We start from the raw sequence: 18,115 nt of genomic DNA, 5'->3' as shown, positions 1-18,115 counted from the left end.
TATGCACTTTGGTTAGCAGGCCTTCTGATATGCTTTAGAAAGATAAAATGAAAAAAAAAAAAAAAATACCCACCCCAAGAAGTATACTTTCTTTTTACCGTTCATGGTGATTAATGTGACTGGCTTTTCACAAACCATTTCCAATTAATTTTAGCAAAGGGAGTTCTGCTGGCCCTGTATATGAACTAAACTTCATATTAAAAGATTATTTAAGGGATTGGAGGCTAAGGATTGAACACAGAGCTTAAGCTCCAAACTAGCCATCATGTGAGTCACCAGAAACTACAGTTCTTCCTCAGCATGAGTCATCCTAATGATACACTTGGAGCCAGTGGAGCTTAGTGCCTAATCTCCCCTGCCACCAAACCTGCTTCTCCTCTCTAAATCTCCTTAAGGTCTACCTGGCCTCTGGTTGCTCTGAGGGTTGCTGACAGCCTTAGTCATGCCTGGAAGAAGACAAGGAGAGGTCACAGCATGTAACACGTGCCCAGCTCCCAAGTGATGTAGCTGCAGGGGAAATAAATGGGTATTTTAGTGCTTTCCATTTCACTGTTGGGACTGGGTGAACAGTAGTTATGCTGCAATGCACACCAATCCTCTAAAATCAGAGACATCTTTTGTCTTTTTAAGACAGGGAGAAGAAATATTTTGCTTCCTCTTTCTTTAAGCTCATTTGAATACCTATGGGACAATTTTACGTCATACTTAGTAAGAAAAATAAAACTGTTATTGTTTATAAGAGTGCTGCTATTTGAATGCTATCCTTGCTGTCTCAGATCTATTGTTATTTTTGCTCTTTCCTGAGCTATAATATCCTCTACAAATACAGTTGATGTTGAAGAGCAAGAAAACCTTTTTTTTCTAAATTGCATTTTGAGAACTGTATCATAGGAAAACCCTGTGTATGCAGGGATTTTGAAGAATGGGAATTAACAAGCAAACCTTTGTAAGTTTGACTGAGAAGCAGAGGAGGAACATATTAATCAGCACTATCTCCTGTAGTTTTATTCTTCTAATGGCCAAGATATACTATAACTCTAAAATAGCTGATTGATTCTTCTATTTTATTCTTGGGATGTGCTAACAGCTGCAGAATATGATGCCAAGTGCTGGCTGCTGCCTGTCCTAGAGTTAGACTGGCTGTGGGGAGCTGTTAGGATGGTGCTGACTTTAATCCAGTAAGCAGTGACAGAAAGGGAAGAGCAGAAAATTTTGGCTTCTGAGGGTATGCGTGGGCATAACTGGTAGACAAAACCCTTGGGATCGAGAGAATTTGGTCTGAGAAGGGATTTCAGGTGGTTGATTTATCTTTTTTTTTTTTTCTTTAACCTAAGTGTTGCTTGATTTGTGATGCTTTCAATCACCCTCTTCTCCTTAGCTCCTTGCCACTGGGAAGTGGTGACGGATACTTCTTCCCTCCTACATTATCCATATCACATTTGAGATTCTTTTATGCTGGGAGATGAGAATAGGATTAAAAAAGTGGGAAAATATTTTTAGTGATGAGTTATATTTGTCTGAGGAAAAATGAATGCTGTTTTTATTTGTTCCGAAGCAGCTGATACCACTTTATTTTCAAGATTTGTGAGAGGTAGGAGGAGAACAGGTTGTACTTTCATGGCACACAGATACAGCTCAATCGGAGAGAAAGCACACTTACATCTGCTGGCTGTAAAGGTTTACAGATGATTTGTTATGATCCATTCACTGAGCAGAAGGAAAAACTGTTATGTTCAACACAAAATATGGTATATGTGTTTTTGATGCAAATAAAAAGCAAAAGTTATTCATCGTTACTAAAAAAACCCCATATTTTCCATTTGGGTTGAAATTTGAAGTGCTTTGCGCTCCCAGATGATATCAGAGCACTGCACTGCGTAAACGTGAAATTCAGGTATTCAGTAGTTACTCTGTGCATCTACATTATTTGAAGTCTACTCTGGACAAGCAAAGACTGAAAAAATAAAGGGATACTTCCTGTATAATGTAGGATATCTGTGATAGCAATAGAAATGAGGTCTTACAGAGGCTGGGCGATAGTAAGTCTCAGATGGTGGAGCAGCTGCCAGCAAGAAGGATACTCTCTCCAGAGAATTTCTCTGTTTTCCTGGATAATCCTGTGGGAGAATCTCTCTTTGTAAAGGTTGTAAATTCAGACTTCTGTAGTGAGAACAAAGGAAATGGGAAAAGGAAATTGTTGTAACTTCTTATATTAGAGATTGTACAGTCAAAGCAATCGTTTTATAAACCTTGCTTTGTACATTATTACTGAATATTATTCTATTGAAAGTCAAAGAGAGCATGCCTGTTTTAGCAAAGATAGCCTTGATCAGGTGGAGAAAATAAAGATACAGACAAAGGGTAACTATACTGAAATATATAATCCCTCAGGGAGAAAAGCAGGTTTCACAGAAATTTGACTGTCCATCAGTCAGCTAATGGCTTAGTTGCTACATGGGCCTGGGGCACTACGAGTGGATGAATTTAGGCTGAGCCTGTCAATCCTGACTCTGTCTTGTTAGGAGAGACAAAAAAATGCATATGTTGATCCAAATTCACCCATTGATCCCGAGAATTATACAACAGGACTTCCTGTATATGGACCTATAGAGCAAATTTCTGTATGTCAAACCTCTTACAGAGTGTTTCAGGGTCATTCAGATTTCCCTGCTTGAGAGAAGGGCTGGAAATCTGTCAGTAAAAGATCTCCATGTTTTCACTAGTTTATTTTATATTGAAAGGAGGAGAAAGATTTGAGTCACAGGTTTCCACGTCAGAAATTGGAGACTTGATTGCTTGGAGTGTTTCTGCGGCTCCTTTATGTGGCACTAATTCTTGCAAAAAAAGTGTCTCATCTGACTCCATATCCTATTTGTAACTTTTGACTATTCATTCTGGATGCACATGAATTTTTCTGTGAAATTACTGGAAAAGAATGAAGGCAGATTTGAGAATGAATTGCCTGGAAAAATTGTATGTATGGGTTTGGCTTCTACAGCTGCCTTTTTCTTTTTTTTTTACTGTTCACCTGGATATGCAACAAACAAAACCCATTTAACCCCCCACTTGTTTCTCATCCTTTTCATCAGATAGCTTTTTCAGCATTTGCTCTACTCTCTAGTAATTTCATCCAGAGCATATGAAATTGGGACAAAGACTACACATTTTCCCCTTCAGTTATCTCTGTTCTCCCCCTAAATACCTCTTGCGTATAAGCATCGTGATGCAAACATAGCGTGCACAAGTTATAATCTCTTTTGCAATGTGTGGACCAGCAAGGGATGAAAATATAGATGCTCTGAGATTGGGAAATACGTTTGCATGTTAGAAGGAGCAGAGAAAGGATTATGTTAACAGGACATAATGGAAAAGGGCAGGGGGGAAGGGGAGAGGAAGTTGTATGTCTGTTCATTAGAATTGTATGACTTTTTAGATACGTGGCAGATTGGTTTTAAATTTTAGCTTTTTTTTATATGTTGTGTTACCCCAATAGCACTGTGCATCACAAATGTGACCTGTTGGAACACGTTTGCTTGTAAATTCATTTATAACTCTATAATTGCAATGACAATTATTACAGTAACACTGAGAACTGGGAATGAAGCATCATGGTTAGATGTCCACTGGGATATTGTTTATCCATTCTCCATTAAGTCTAACCATTTACTATTCGCAAACTTTCTATACTTAAACATCAGGAGATTATCTTCCAGGGGTTTTGTTTGTTTATAAATACCTTGCGGGAGAGCAGTACAAGCTATCACTGTTTAGTGAAAACAAAGAGCAGACCACAGAAGAAGTCAGAACAATACCTCGCTCTTCACACATAGAGTTGTTCTTCTACTTCTAAGTATTAACTAGCCAGTCAGTTTAATTTTATATGGAAAATAGCCTTACGATAACTAAAAAGGTTCCTCATTAAATAATTCAACAAAGAACAGTGAAGTGGCAGCTAGAAATAGCTTGTTCAGAGGGTGTAAAAGACCACAGCCGTTTACAGTAGGCAGCCTTTGGCAAGATGTGAATGATGAACTGGCGAGAAGTGGTGAAAGGAAAAGGAATAGTGAATTTCACCTATTAAATTTCCTTTCCAGATATGTTTGTAACCTATTTGCCTTTCCTTTTCTATTTTCCTTTCATTTGATTTCAATAATGTATAAAGAAGACTTTTCCGAAACCAGAGCTATTGTTCCAGAACCTCATGGGGTTTAAATTGATACAGCATTAATTTATGTCCTTTAGGCTGTACCAGCACACCCAACATGGCACTATGTGCCATTAAAAACACACTTTAGCAACCATAACTGGTTTTCTTTAAGAGTGTTGTTCCCGAGTAGATTCTCCTGCTCTTTGTGAAGATGACCTTAACTGTCAGGTGGTCCTGATGATATTGCTGTTGGAATCATTTTGTCAATTTAATTCAAAGATTACATTTTTAGGCATGGTCACAGCTTGCATGATTCTCTTTTACTCCTACTTGTGAAAATCAGTCATGGGGAACATGGCAGGGGAATTTACCAGCGTGAGCAGGGAGTTCCTTCAGCAGCAGCTAATCCCCGTGCTGATCAAAAATGCTTTGCTCTTGTCCTGCCTATGTTTGCGGGGGTCCTTGTATTATTTTGGATCTGTTGTGTGGTATGAAGTGAAAGCTCTTCCACAAGAGTGAATGACTATGATTTTTAGATGCTTCAGCTTCTCTTGTCTATAACTTTTCAGTATGATAATCATAATTATCACTTTATTAAATTATACATTGTAATACATTATAAAAGTATTAATATTTTATGTATTCTCTGGAGTTGAAAGTTCTGCAATAGATTTCTATATCTATATATCTATCATGTGTATGTATAAAACATATACATACATGAATATATGTTTATCTTGGCTGAATAATGGAGGCTCTCTTCTTGTAGAAACATATGCTGTAGTCCTGATTAACTCCAAGAACAGGAGGATGCAACAAACGTGTGGCAGTGCTTGAGCGAGAGGCTTTTTATGTACTTCTAGGATCCCAGCACAGACCATAAGAAATAATATGTTGTCGTCTGTGGCCTACAAGAGTATCTGAACTGGAAGGAGACTGAATAGCAGTGGTGGTGCTTTCAAGCATTTAAACTACTTGAATAGAGCTTTTCACATCTAAAGTCTCTTATTAGAGAGAAGTGAGGACGCTGGACACCCTGTTACAGAGCCATGGATCAGTCCTTTGTTATGAGGTTAGTGCTTAGCAAGGCTTGGAGGAGTATCATTGTAATTAAGCTGAAATCTTTAGCAAAGTTTGCAACTGCTGTGATATTATTGGCAGATAGCTCATTTCTGAAAATAGAGTGGACCGGGTTTGTTTTTGTTGTTGTGGGCAGCAGGCACGACAGAATCCCCAAATAACTGCTGCCTGCGCTTAGCTTTCTTCCTGCTACACTGTATTTCCTAATCTTTGCTGGGTTATTTTCCTTGCACGACAGTGACACTGCTTGCTTTCTGTTTAAATACTGTTATTGGTCAATGGCTGCTACTGACTGCAGTTTAAACAAAAATAAACTCCTTTAGGCCTTTGACTTAATTGCTTTCTGATGTAGCATACTCTGTCAATGAAGCCGGTACCCTTGCTCTGAGACAACCTCTGGTTTAATCTTGTTTTTAAAGACATTCAGCTCTCCAGTTTCTGATTCTGTTTATTATTGATAGATTTGGTTTTATGTATCTCAGTTTCAGCAAAGACCTTTTCAGAGTTTTAAGACTGACTTCAATTGGTGTATAGATTGTCGGTCTCATTGACTTCGTTAGGGCCACTCAGTCGTGCGCATTTGAGGATGTGCAAGCCCTTTCCAGAAGAATCGCCTTAACATCTTTATGGGTCCTTAAATTGCACCGTAATTGAAGGCAAAACCAGCAACAGCAAAACCATTCCTAGCATAATAGTCAAAATGTTGTAGAGCTTTGAAAGAAACGTGAAAAATTTGGTGTCTACTAGACTTTACATGATAAAAAAAACCAAAACCAACAAAAACCTGTCAAAACCACCCGTGTCTGGGAACTACATCAAAATTTCGATGAAATTAAATTGGCAAAGGGAAGGTAAGGGCTGTAACCAAAGCTCTGTATGTTTACCCATTTCCACTGGAAAGATCTCTTCTGTTGCTGAGTCGTACCTTATGCTTTGTGTGGTAATATAGGATACAGATGGATATCAATAAATGCTACATATTGCTTATTTTATTTTAGTTTTTAAATCTGCTATTTAAAGAACTTCAGAGAATACTTGGCTATTGCATGGAAGATGATTGTTCAGTGATAGGATTTGGAAACAGATTTGAAATCTGTAACAAAAATAAACATATATGCTCTATATGCTTTGTTTTTCACACTGGTTGCGAGGACGTTTTCCTGCAAAGCTGCGTTAAGGACCTCGCTATATGTGTTAGGGGTTAAATAACTTTTTTATTATTTTATTTTATTAATTATTTATTTTTTATTGTTTTATTTTATTAATTTAGCTTACATTGGAACTCAGACACTTTCACCTACCCACTCCCAAGGGGAATGAAATATATTTACCATAATTCAACTGTTGCTTAATTTCCTTAGGTACAGAGTAAGCCAATCATCTCTGGAGAATGTGCTTGTGTTGCAAGAGGCTTACAGAGGAAAGCATTAAATAATTATACAACTTCCAGATCTTTATGACTGCAGTGAGATCACCTGACATTTGGGACATTTTTTTAATCTGAAATTGAATTAATCCAGGGTCCTTGATAGTTCTTAATGTTTACAGTATTCCATGGTTTTTAAAAATACCTATTATCTCCTCTCACCTTGTAGTGAAAAGACTTACATAGAGCTCTGCCAAATAAAAGCTAGTAGTAAAGTACCCTAAATGACATTGATCATGCAATGATTATGTTTTTAGAAATACATAAATTGAGGTACGAATTTCATTTCTGTTGGTATTTTTATTACTAACTTACAGCTAGACTGAACAACTGTTCTCCAAGGGACTCCTCTCAAGGCACGAGATTCAGCATTCTAAAATTAACATGATCTAGAAATGAAAAGGCAGGAAAAACAAAACTGTGCTGCTGGTCAAAAGCCTGTGTTATATCTGATTGGAATCCAGATGCATTTTTGATTGTTAAAGCAGACCCTTGTTCTCACCTTTTTTGGCTTGCAGGGCTCTTACATATCATTTGATCGGAGCTCCTGGGCGCCCAGGCCAAGTGGCATTTCCCATATCCTTGGTCCCCTGTAGCAAGTATTGACTGTAACCACATGCTGGACTCATTGTCCACTCATGGTCAACTGATCTGTCTCGCTCACACACCAGTACCCATTCCTGTATGTTCTCCATATGGAGCTCCAGCCGCTACATTTCTTTGTCCCACACTGACTGTGCTTGCAGTTGCCACAGACAGCAGTTGCATAGCTCCCTTCGGTACATCCATACCCCATGGAGAGAGGATAAATCAGCAAAAATAATCAAAAAGGAGGGAGGAGGGGATAACAAATGCCTCTTTGGATCCCTGCCCCATTTTCCACAGCAGCAGAAGGCAGAATTTTGCTTTGTGTCTTTCCACCCTAATTGTGGATCGTGGCTGCAGCTTGACCCTGTGAAGTACCACATCTGAGCATGGACCCTCTGTTGACGCCATGTATGTGCTTTTTTTAGACATGAGAGGATTTTGGCTAGTAAAGGATTTTACGTAAGGGTTTTTTAATTGTACCTACATCAGCCTAAATTTCTCTCCTCTACATATAAATCTACATCTGCTTCTCCCTGATGTTGTCACTGATGTTCCTGATGTTCACTGTTTTTAACATGTTTATATATAAAAATGCAGCTGAGGACCTTTGGTGGGCTGAGACGTTGTGTGCCTGCTGTCAGGCTGTGGCAGTCGCAGAAGAGCCAGCCTGCATTTGAGGGCAGCCCAGGCATCTCTGTGGTGATTTTTCAGCTGTTCCTTGGGGATCAGGACAGACCGCCTTGGTTGCATGATGGAGATGCTTGCTCTGCTTCGGACAATGCTGCTCGGTGGCTGCAGCCCACAGCACTGTCCCAGCACAACTCCTCCCAGGGCCATTGCTTCTCCCACCACCCAGCATGGTCTGGAAACACAAGCACCTCCTGCAGCCTTCACAGTTCTTCTGCCTGACCTCAGGCAACTCTTTGTCTGTGAAACAGGGAAAAAGTGGTCATATATATACTGCGTATGTAATCTGCCTTCTCATGACATCAGCCCCACAACATTGCACCTTGGTCTGATTGATGCCATACAGCGCCTACATACTTGCCTCATCAGAGCATCCTTATGAGCTTGCGGCCTGGCAGAAGCTTTATCAGTGTGTTGTAATACAAGCGAGCAGACAGGCAGATGTAGGTGTTGAGGACAGGAGCTGGAATACCTGGAGCAGAGGGTTTTCGAGCCCAGCCAGGCGTATTTGTGAAGCAGAGTTTTTCAGCCTTGTGCTTTGTGATGTGAAGATGATGGGAGTCACATTGCCCTACTGAAGGTCTGCGCAGAACACATTCGCTCTGAATACTGCTGGAGGGATTGCGAAAAACATGGTTGCCACCTTGTATGCATCAACACGTCCTGCAGAGACATGCAGGGTCAAGACAGCGCCATCCTATTCAACAACCCAGAAGTTCCCCTACTGCGTAGGTTCTGTGCTCCAGGGACCTCTTCTCAGTGCATCAGATACACAATCGTGTCATGTAAACAGGACCCAGACAGCAAAAAACCGAGCTTGCTGCTCATTAAGCATCTTTATTATCGCATGTCTGAATAGTGATAAAATCCAAATGGTGTATACAGGACTATATGTCAAAATAAGGGCTACATGAATAAAGAAAACATACAGGATGTGTTTTAATTCCATTCATCTTAAAAGCCAAATAATTAAGGCGATGAAGATTGCTTTTACCATCCTCAGAAAATTGAAACAGGGGCAACCTTAACTTATATAATACGCCAAGAAGAAAGGAAAACTAGATATAAGGTTGTTTAGGAATAATTTTCACAAAACCTTTCCTGTTATCTTACAGTTTTCCTTGTTATCCAACAGGAAAAAACAAATCACAGCTATTTGCATAGCATGGATTTTATTTATTTCCTCTCTTTTCCAGCATGACTATAGTTCTGGCTTCTCTTAGGAAAGTTAGGAAATGAGTTAGCTTCAATATTAATGTAGTGAGTTACATTTGCAAAGGCAATCAAGAGCTTTACACGGTGTTCTGAAACACCGGAATTCAATTCACAGGCTTTGCCAAAGCTCTATTTTTATTTTGTCTTCATCTGATGTTATCAAGGTTGTTCATGTTCCAAAAATGGATGAGTTTTAGCAGTAGTTAGCAGTTGGTAATAGGAGTCAAGAAGACCGAGGCTTTTAACACATTCAGAATGTTTAATTTCCCCTCCATCTGATGATAATAATTTAACATGTTAAAATAAAAAAAAAACCCACAAAAATTATGTGGATTTAAAAAAGCCTCCCACGCACCTTATGGAATTAAAATACTGTGTGGGCCTGGAACCACGAGTATGTTCACTAAGTATGATCTTCAGAAGCATGTTATATTTGAGAAAAAAAATTAAATGAAAAATTAATCGTAGTTGTTTTATCCAAACACTCTGCTTTCCTAACATTTTGCTTATGCCTGTTAGGTAATCATGCCATTTACGTTTAACTAAAAATTTTCCTTAGGGTGATATCTGTAAAATTTAAATATTTACTTATTCATTTGGGAAGTTTCTATTATTGGAACGTAACGTTATGGTAAGTCTTGAAGTATGTCCAAGGAAAGGTCAGGCTTTGCTGAAACTTTCTTAGCTGAAGCGTTTTCGCACCAAAATGTATTTAACAATATAGTCATCTGTGTATTTTCATAAGGTCGGATGATTTTTGGTTGTAGCATGACGAGCTGGTTGAAAGTCTGGCTTCCCAAGCAGACTTGGCGCACAACCAAGATATATACTATGCTTTGCAAAGTCACATAACAGGCTGACGCAGAAGAAGTACTCGAGATAAATGTGGGAAATCCTATCTGCTTCATCATCCAGTAGAGGTGGAGAGGAGAAAAAAAAAAAGAACACCAAACCCTTCTCTGAGACATTTTTAGGAAGCAATATGATGAACATATACTATAAATGCATTTTGTGGTTTTTTTTTTTAAGCATGGCAGGTGGGACTTGGAAATCGTTAAAACAAGACAGGACAGACACAGTCTTAGTGTGTTCAGGCATACATACGTTACTGCATTTTATTAATAATTAGCCTTTTTAAATTTACCTAAGAAAACTACAAGATGACTAGAGGAAACTATTCCTTTTAATGGCACTAGTAGTGCTGTAAAATGAGCACACCACACATTACAGTATAGTATGGTTACAGTAGTAAATAATCCCTTTCTGACTGTTGTAACAACTATTTTAGATTTTAGTCTCAGACTTAGACTAGGTTAGATACACTGAGAAGTGGAACTGCAAAACCTGCAGAGCAGGGAAAAAGTTGAAGCTGAGGGAGGGCGCCCTCGTTTCCTATAGCCACTCATCTTAAAATGCTGCCCGTTACACAGTGAAGGAAGTACTCACAAATTCAGAGCACTGCTTGTCTCCACTGTTCCCAGAGGCCGTACGTGGATGCTGAACGTGCCTGCATCGTTTGTAAACGCTTTTTATATTGTCCCTGAAGTAAATATATCACAATATGAAATGTATAAAATTTGTGGTAAAATTTACTGGTTTTATTGATCAAAAGGACAAGATTGCTCACAGTGAACACTTTTGAAATCTGAGTTGATCTGCAAATAATCTTGTAGTTGGTAGAGCTTGGAAATGTAATAAAATGCGGGGGATTTTTTTAATATAATTTAGGATACAAGAGTCCGTGCGGAGATGCAGAATGACATGGAAAAGATGCACGTACAAAATACAAATGTATGCAAAACAAGCATATTTCATATAGTGGCCATGGCTTGTAATATAGACCCTTTATGATACAGTTAGACTACAGTTAAGAATTAAATTACAAAGAAATTTATCAATGATGTACTACGTCTACTTTGACAGGTTTCATTCATAAATCTCGTATACTAAGAGCGTTTTACGAGATATCATTACAGAAGCACTAAAACGATACAGTAACTGTGAGCAGTTTTTGCCAAAAAAACATTTCCTGAAGACAGTCATGCACAGAAAACCAGAGAGATGCTATTTTTAAATGGATTTGTATATAGAAAGCATCTTCAGGAAGAAGGGATGAATTTTGTCTTCCTTAGGTATACGCCTGTTGTTAAGATATTTTTATCATGTACTGCAATCTAATGTTAGATAACATAAGAGAGGGTTTGCACATTCCTTTCTCATTTCTGCTAGGAAATTAAATCCTGATAAGGGTCTATATGATGTCTCTTATCGCTCTATAGAATAGCAATTTAAAGACGAGAAACACATATGGGTTTTCATCTTTATGATCCAATTTTGACCACTGGAGTTGGTTTCCTGCTGCTGTTTTCAAGAGGTCAGAAAATTCTTTGTCCAAAATCCACTTATTTCACTGCTAGCCTTTAGTTTGAGGAACGTTCTTTTAAATCCAAAATACATGGTTGCAATATTGAGCAAAAATTGGCTCCCCGCTAATAAATTAATACAAATAGTATTTTGTTTTCTCTCAGCTTTCTCATTAGTTCCTCATACGAAGGATGAGTAAACTGCAGATGAGAAATGACAAGAAAACATATTTTGCAAAATGAAGCATCAGTTACAGTCAAAGAATTGACTGTACTGGAAATTAAGCAATGAGGAAAACAAATTGTGGATGTGAGGAGTCTGCGATGCCGATTTGAAAGATAGTACAGGCTGGCCAGCCCTGAAGGCAGAGCACAAGGGCAGGCTGGAGTATCAATGTCAGCCCTTACTGGAGAGCCTCTATAAGAATAAAGCAAGAAAGATGAAGGAGACCATCAAAGAGCAGTAAAGTTCCTCCTACTGTAGGCGGAAGATACAACTTACCCCACCGAGCCTTAGACTAGACGCTTAGTGCTTGGGTGATGATGGTATTGTGTGGGCTTTCTGTAACTGGTGGAGAGAAAGGAAGTGTTATTGATGGTGCCTTTTATCCCATCCCCAAAGGTAGGCATTAGGCACCTAATAGCTTTTACTTGGTTGCAGTCTTGATGGGAATGCCCATCTTAGACACCTTGTCCACTTGAAGAGTTAGTAAGGTAGACCCATGCCCCTCATTGTCATGTTCAATCTCAGCAGTGGTATTCCCTGAATGTTATTTTTAATTATTTTTATTCTTGAAGTCTCTCAATGAGACAACTTTATTACAGCTTCTGCTTTTCAACCTTTATGGTGTTATTACAAAACTAATCCATGTTTTGCTTTCTGAAAGTAACATGGAGGACATAATGGAGGTGAATATCCAGCCAAAGAACTTAAATTGCTGTCTCTAAGCGATGACCTTTAAATATAATCTGCCTGCAAGTAGATTACACTTTTGGTCATTTGGATATAAATATACTTTTATAAGAGAATTTTCTGCTCTGGAAAATGAACCGAGGGAATTTAAAGATGTACAAAAACGACTGGGAAGCTCAAGGAATCAATTTATGTTCAGCAATTAAGTAATGACAATAAAGCTTTACCAGCAGAAGCTACAGGGATACAGGGACCTCAGCGTCTTGCAGTAATGCATGAGTATTTGTTAAGAGGAAGAGAAAAGCTTGAAGATTATTTGATTTCAGTGTTAAGTCACATAATTGATGGGGACTTCAAGCTGACAAAAGTGTAGCAGTGAGGACATTTAGAAGTGGCAAGTTCAGATAACGTACGGGGACGAGGGACCATCCTGGCAGTGGCTGTCTACCAGGCTCAGTTTTAACAAATACGAGGTACAGATATCAAGATCTGCTTCAAAAGAAGCAGGGTTGGAGATTCTTTGTTGTTACTTTGTTTGGTTTTTGTTTGTTTTCAGACTGACTGCAGATCAGCAGGTTTAAACATACCTTATTTCTTCTAGTTTTTTGTGTTTTTTTTTTTTCCTGTTCTTTTCCTTCTGTATGTTTTTTAACATGTTTTGTTTTAATGTTTTTGCTTTACAGGAAATGCATTTTCCTGTAAAAAGTATACAACACACTGGCTCCCAGGGAATAATTTAGTTTTGTTTTTGTTTTGACTTTTAATACATTTTATACTTTCTTTTCCTCTTATTACTTGCATTTCACGTGCGTTAGGGTCATTGGTTCTAATGGAAATGCCAATGTTAAGGTCAGTTCAAGGATAATTTCATATATTTAGGAGATGTCAGTGTTGAAATTTTGTAAAAGCAAGCGTGCATTATTTTGAGTGTTTATAGATAATAGATATCCTGTGTTAAATTCAGTTTTGTGTGGAGAAAGCATAATACAGAGTTATGGACATTGGAGTGTATGTAGCAATAATGAAAGTGGAAAATTAAGCTCCTAACTATTTATATATATATGCACACACTGTGTCACAGTTATGCAAAGAAGGAAATTGAAGATGGTCTTTTAAAACTGGAGACAGTTTATTTTTGGTGGTCCTATCCGTGTACTTATCACCAGGAACTGTTGCTCTAGAGGGCCATGTGAACATAGCTCTTGGGCAGAAAAATCTTGAAACTACCTAAGCCTTTTTCCACTCAAATAATAAATAAATAAGGTCAGAATGCATATTATTTTAATTACATTACTGTGTAGTCATTAAAAGTAACAATACTTCATCCTTCCATCTTGAAGAGAAGAATTAATTCAGGGTTCAGCAATACAAAAGCAATGTAACTACAAGGCAATTCAAAAACTGGATGAAAAAACAACTGCTCATGTTGCTGCTTGGGCACAGATTTTCAGCTTACCCATGGCAGTTGTCTTGATGTTGCTATTAATAGTATTCTGCCTTGTCTTCTGATTACACAGGTTTTATGGATATCCAAGAAAATGTACATTTAGATAAAATTTAGCATGATTTATATAGCTTGAGCTAATGAGTAAGTTTTTACTTAATTAAATGAATTATGTAGACATTTTTTAATTGTCAGAATGCCAAAAACGATATGCTGTGCTTTGGAAATCCTCTCTATTTTTAGAGCAATACTGACTTCGCTTCTCATAATGAATTTTTTTCAGGCTAGCAATCTATAATATGCTTGAGGCTATTTTGATATGGCTATCTTTAATTAAGCACATAAGTTATTAATATTTTGAAAGTTGGATTAAATTCTTTTGATAGTATTTTTAATATGCCTATTTGTAATGATATTCTTTTGCTACAGCAGGCAGATCGGTAAATCATTAGTCATTAAGGAAAAAAAAATATAATTGTTCTAATGAGTAAACAGGGCCTTTTACACAGTAAGTTGGTCATGTTAAGCACCACTCAGGAGGACCATAATGAGTACTTCAAGACTATTACTGTACTGTATGTATCTACCTGTATTTAAATCATAAGTCATAAAAATTGTGGGGTTTTAAAACTATTATGATGATGTATCATGCAGCTCATACATATTCCTGCACGGAGTTCTACGGCCATTTTAAGCTGTACAGTAAAAAAGGTAAATTAACCATAAAAGTCTGTTCCGATAAAATCAGGAGATGAAAGTTTGATGCAGAACAGTAAACCCATGTAGATATAAGGCTCTGACAGCCTCTGGGTCTTGTTTTGTTTTCCCAAGCAAGCCTTGCAGGGCTATTGACAACGCCTGTCGTGTGCTCTGTTGCCCAGGATCCGTGGGGTAAAGCTAGGACTGCCCTAATTATCATCACCGTTCTTACTTATGCTGATGGTTTAAAACAAACTCTTTGATTATATCCATATATAACTATTACCTGCTCCTTATATAAGCTGTGGTGTAAAAAGGGGTACGATCTAAATTGTACGTAGCAACATGTCATACTATACAATAATAGAAATATCCTTCCCCTGCATGTACTTAATATTCTGCTGTGTTTTGGTATTGTTAGAACAAGCACTCTGTGAAAGTGAACCAATTAATGCCAGATGTGATTTATGGTGTCTTAAATTGGGAGGTTGTAACTATAAATATTGCAAAGGGGTTTGATTTTCAGATGATGCCAAACGATCCCATTCTAAATATTGGATCTCACTGAAATGTGTAATATTAGGGAAGTAAACACATCATTTTTAATTTCATTTCTATTCTTTTCTGTGACTATTACAGATCACATGAAAAAGGAAGCCATAATAGTGTGTCATCTATTAAACTGAATGAAATGTATTAAAATATTAACCACTGGAGTGTTTTTCCCCAGTGGGTTTCTAATTTATATTGGCTTATTCAGGAATATTATAGTGCTACTTTCTGACCTGTCATCAGCATGACCCCAGCTCTCTTCAGCTTTTACAATGAGAAAATTATGTTGTTGAACTGAATGCTAAAGAAACAAACAGTGTTTAAGATTAATTTTAGAGGCTAGCCCTTCAAAAAAAAAAAAAAGTTTTAAATGTTTTCTTTCATCCCTTGAAAGATTTTAGAAACTATCTTATTCATCCTTTCTGTGACACAAAGACTAATAAATATATAAATTTCCAAGTGTTTCCTGTGTATACATAGGTAGGTATACACGTTCAGACACACAAAAATATGTATGTGTATATACAGAGAGACAGAACGAATGCATACATGAATGAATGAATACCGGTTGTGTTCCGAGTTCTTCTCTTATCAGTTCTCCTGAACTTCTTGATCTCATTACCACCACCCAGTGGAAAATCTTGGAGCTAATGCCAAGTCCTGAGGTGAACTTCAGGACTTCTTCCCATGGAACTATCTACTGCTTCAGTAAATGAGCCCAAGCTCACTGAAAGTGGTTTCCTATTGACTGTGGAAGACTTTTGACCAATGCTTTAGACTCCAGATATTTTAACTCTGGAAAAAGTTGTATTGACATTGGTAAGGAAAATAATCTGTTTCTGATAAATGGCCACAATCATCCGCTATTCTAGATCTCAAAATGTACTGTTTTCCTATTTATTCACTAATTTGCTTTTGTTTACTAGGTTTTCTCTTGGTGCCTCGTTTTCTTTGATTAAGAGCCTTAAGTTACTGAAGTATCTTTGAAGTGTTGTATTCTTTGACAAAGCAAGTTTTAACTGGTTAAAATTGAGTAAACAATTTCCAACTTGGTGCTCATTATGTAACCAACTCCCTTTGCAGATAAGCTAAGACACTGAAGGGCTGCTTGAAACCTCGTTGGATGTTGCTTATGGAGTTAATGTGTCATTGGCTTTGATATTGTGCTAGCTATGAAGCCTGCCTGCTGGATTTGAGGGAGTTTTGGCTGGTGGCTCTGCAGAAGCGTACCCGTTCTGTGGTCCTTCTGCATTTGCTTCTTGATTTATGGAGGGGTATATTTTTTTACTGAGTTTTTCCATGCTGTCACTGGAAGATTGTTCCTCGCACTGTTGTGCTGGATTGTTATAGAAGTGAAGCTGAAGAGGTTTTTATATAGCAGTCAGTTCTGAAAAATGGAGGTATTGCCTTTGATGAGATTATATGACTCAATTTTTGTGATATGATTTTTCATAACTTGATTTCATTTGTTCTGTTTGGTTTTGACTTGGGTGTTTGGTTTGGGTGGATGTCAGGAAATTCTAATTCCATCACAGATAGTTCTCAGGATTCATTTACCAGCTGCTGACTCCATTTGTTCTTCACATAGAGCCACGTGTGATGGAGGATTTGCTTGTAAGATGGTGTTTAACATAACCGAGTGAATTGCATTTTCAGTGTTTGAAACAGGAAGTTGCTTTTGCAGAGGGTTCTTTTTACCTTGGCTTAGACCAGCAGGTGTTTTCTGGCCCTTGTAAAAGTCTCTTGCTATTTAATGCTTTTGTGGTACATCTGTTACTAGTTGATGTTATCTTATATTTCGAGTGTCATTTGCAATTTTTTTATTTATTTATTTTTTGTTAGGGAGGGATTAGGGAAGAAAAAAAAGGACCGTCCATGAGCTGTTGGGAAAACTCTGCAGCATAAACATTAAGAGGGAAGATACAGAGAACAGTGTATTTGATTCAGTAACAACAGAAAGGTTTTGGGTTCTTTTCACAATAGTATGCTAAAGCAGACAGTGGTAGTATTGGTAATTTGGAAGAGAAGAGGCAGAAAAACATTTGCATCTCTTACCCATATGAATTATTTGTTTGGGGTTAGATACAGATGCTATGTGGATATGTGAAAAGAGAGAGGGGGTACTTCTTGCCAGGCTGCTTCTTCCTGGAGCTATTCTGCGAGCGTTGTGGTATAAAATTATGTGCTTTGGAGGGCCGAAGGAGCAAAGAAAAGAAAAAAATAATACAGTGTGTTTTGATAAATCTTCGTTGCTACTTGTGGGATCAAGCAGAAATATTTGTTTAAGCCTTCGCAGTCCTCTTGCTGTGACTTTTGAGGGCTGCAGGCTACAGCCCATGATTTGACTGCATGCTACGGGGCTTGAAGTCACTATTGCCTTTCCTTAGCTTTTGTGATGCCAGCGCTCTACTTAGCTCATGTCTTGAAATAGAGAACCCGCTCTGATACTCTTCACATACGGTGTGATGAGGAACTAGGCTACCAGAGTGTCCCAGTTTCCTTTCTTCTAGCTTCACCACCCCCAGAGCTGATGAATGAATGCAGTTGTAATATAGTGTATAATGTGTAATACACCATAATGGCTTTTAAAAGGTACACAGGATACTTCCATTTTTCCTTCCATTTAATGCAAGGATGACAGACATCTGAAATGGGGAAAAACATCCAAGGCTAAGTGAAAAAAAAAAAAAAGCAATAAAAGGAGAGTGAAAGTGCAGGAGACGGTAAAAAGGGTAAAAAGGTGTGTCTCAGACAGCAGATTACTTACAGGGAGATATTCTTAGGATAAACTGAATTTTATTGAATTCAATAAGAATTGCTATGGGAGCTGAATTGAGTTTCTTGTGACTTACAGCACAGATATTTCTTTCTATCCTTGATGGCTATGTTTCAGCAGAGAGTGAATGATTTCTCAGGATATGTTCACTTGGTAACACATATTCTGCGCCATGCTTTAAAGGCTGTTAAACAAAAGGGGATTGTTTATTTTTCTGGATTCTGC

Source organism: Numenius arquata, chromosome 3, assembly GCF_964106895.1.
Source record: "Numenius arquata chromosome 3, bNumArq3.hap1.1, whole genome shotgun sequence".
Classification (NCBI taxonomy): Eukaryota; Metazoa; Chordata; class Aves; order Charadriiformes; family Scolopacidae; genus Numenius; species Numenius arquata.
The sequence above is the reverse complement of the archived record's forward strand: the minus strand, read 5'-3'. Positions refer to the sequence as shown.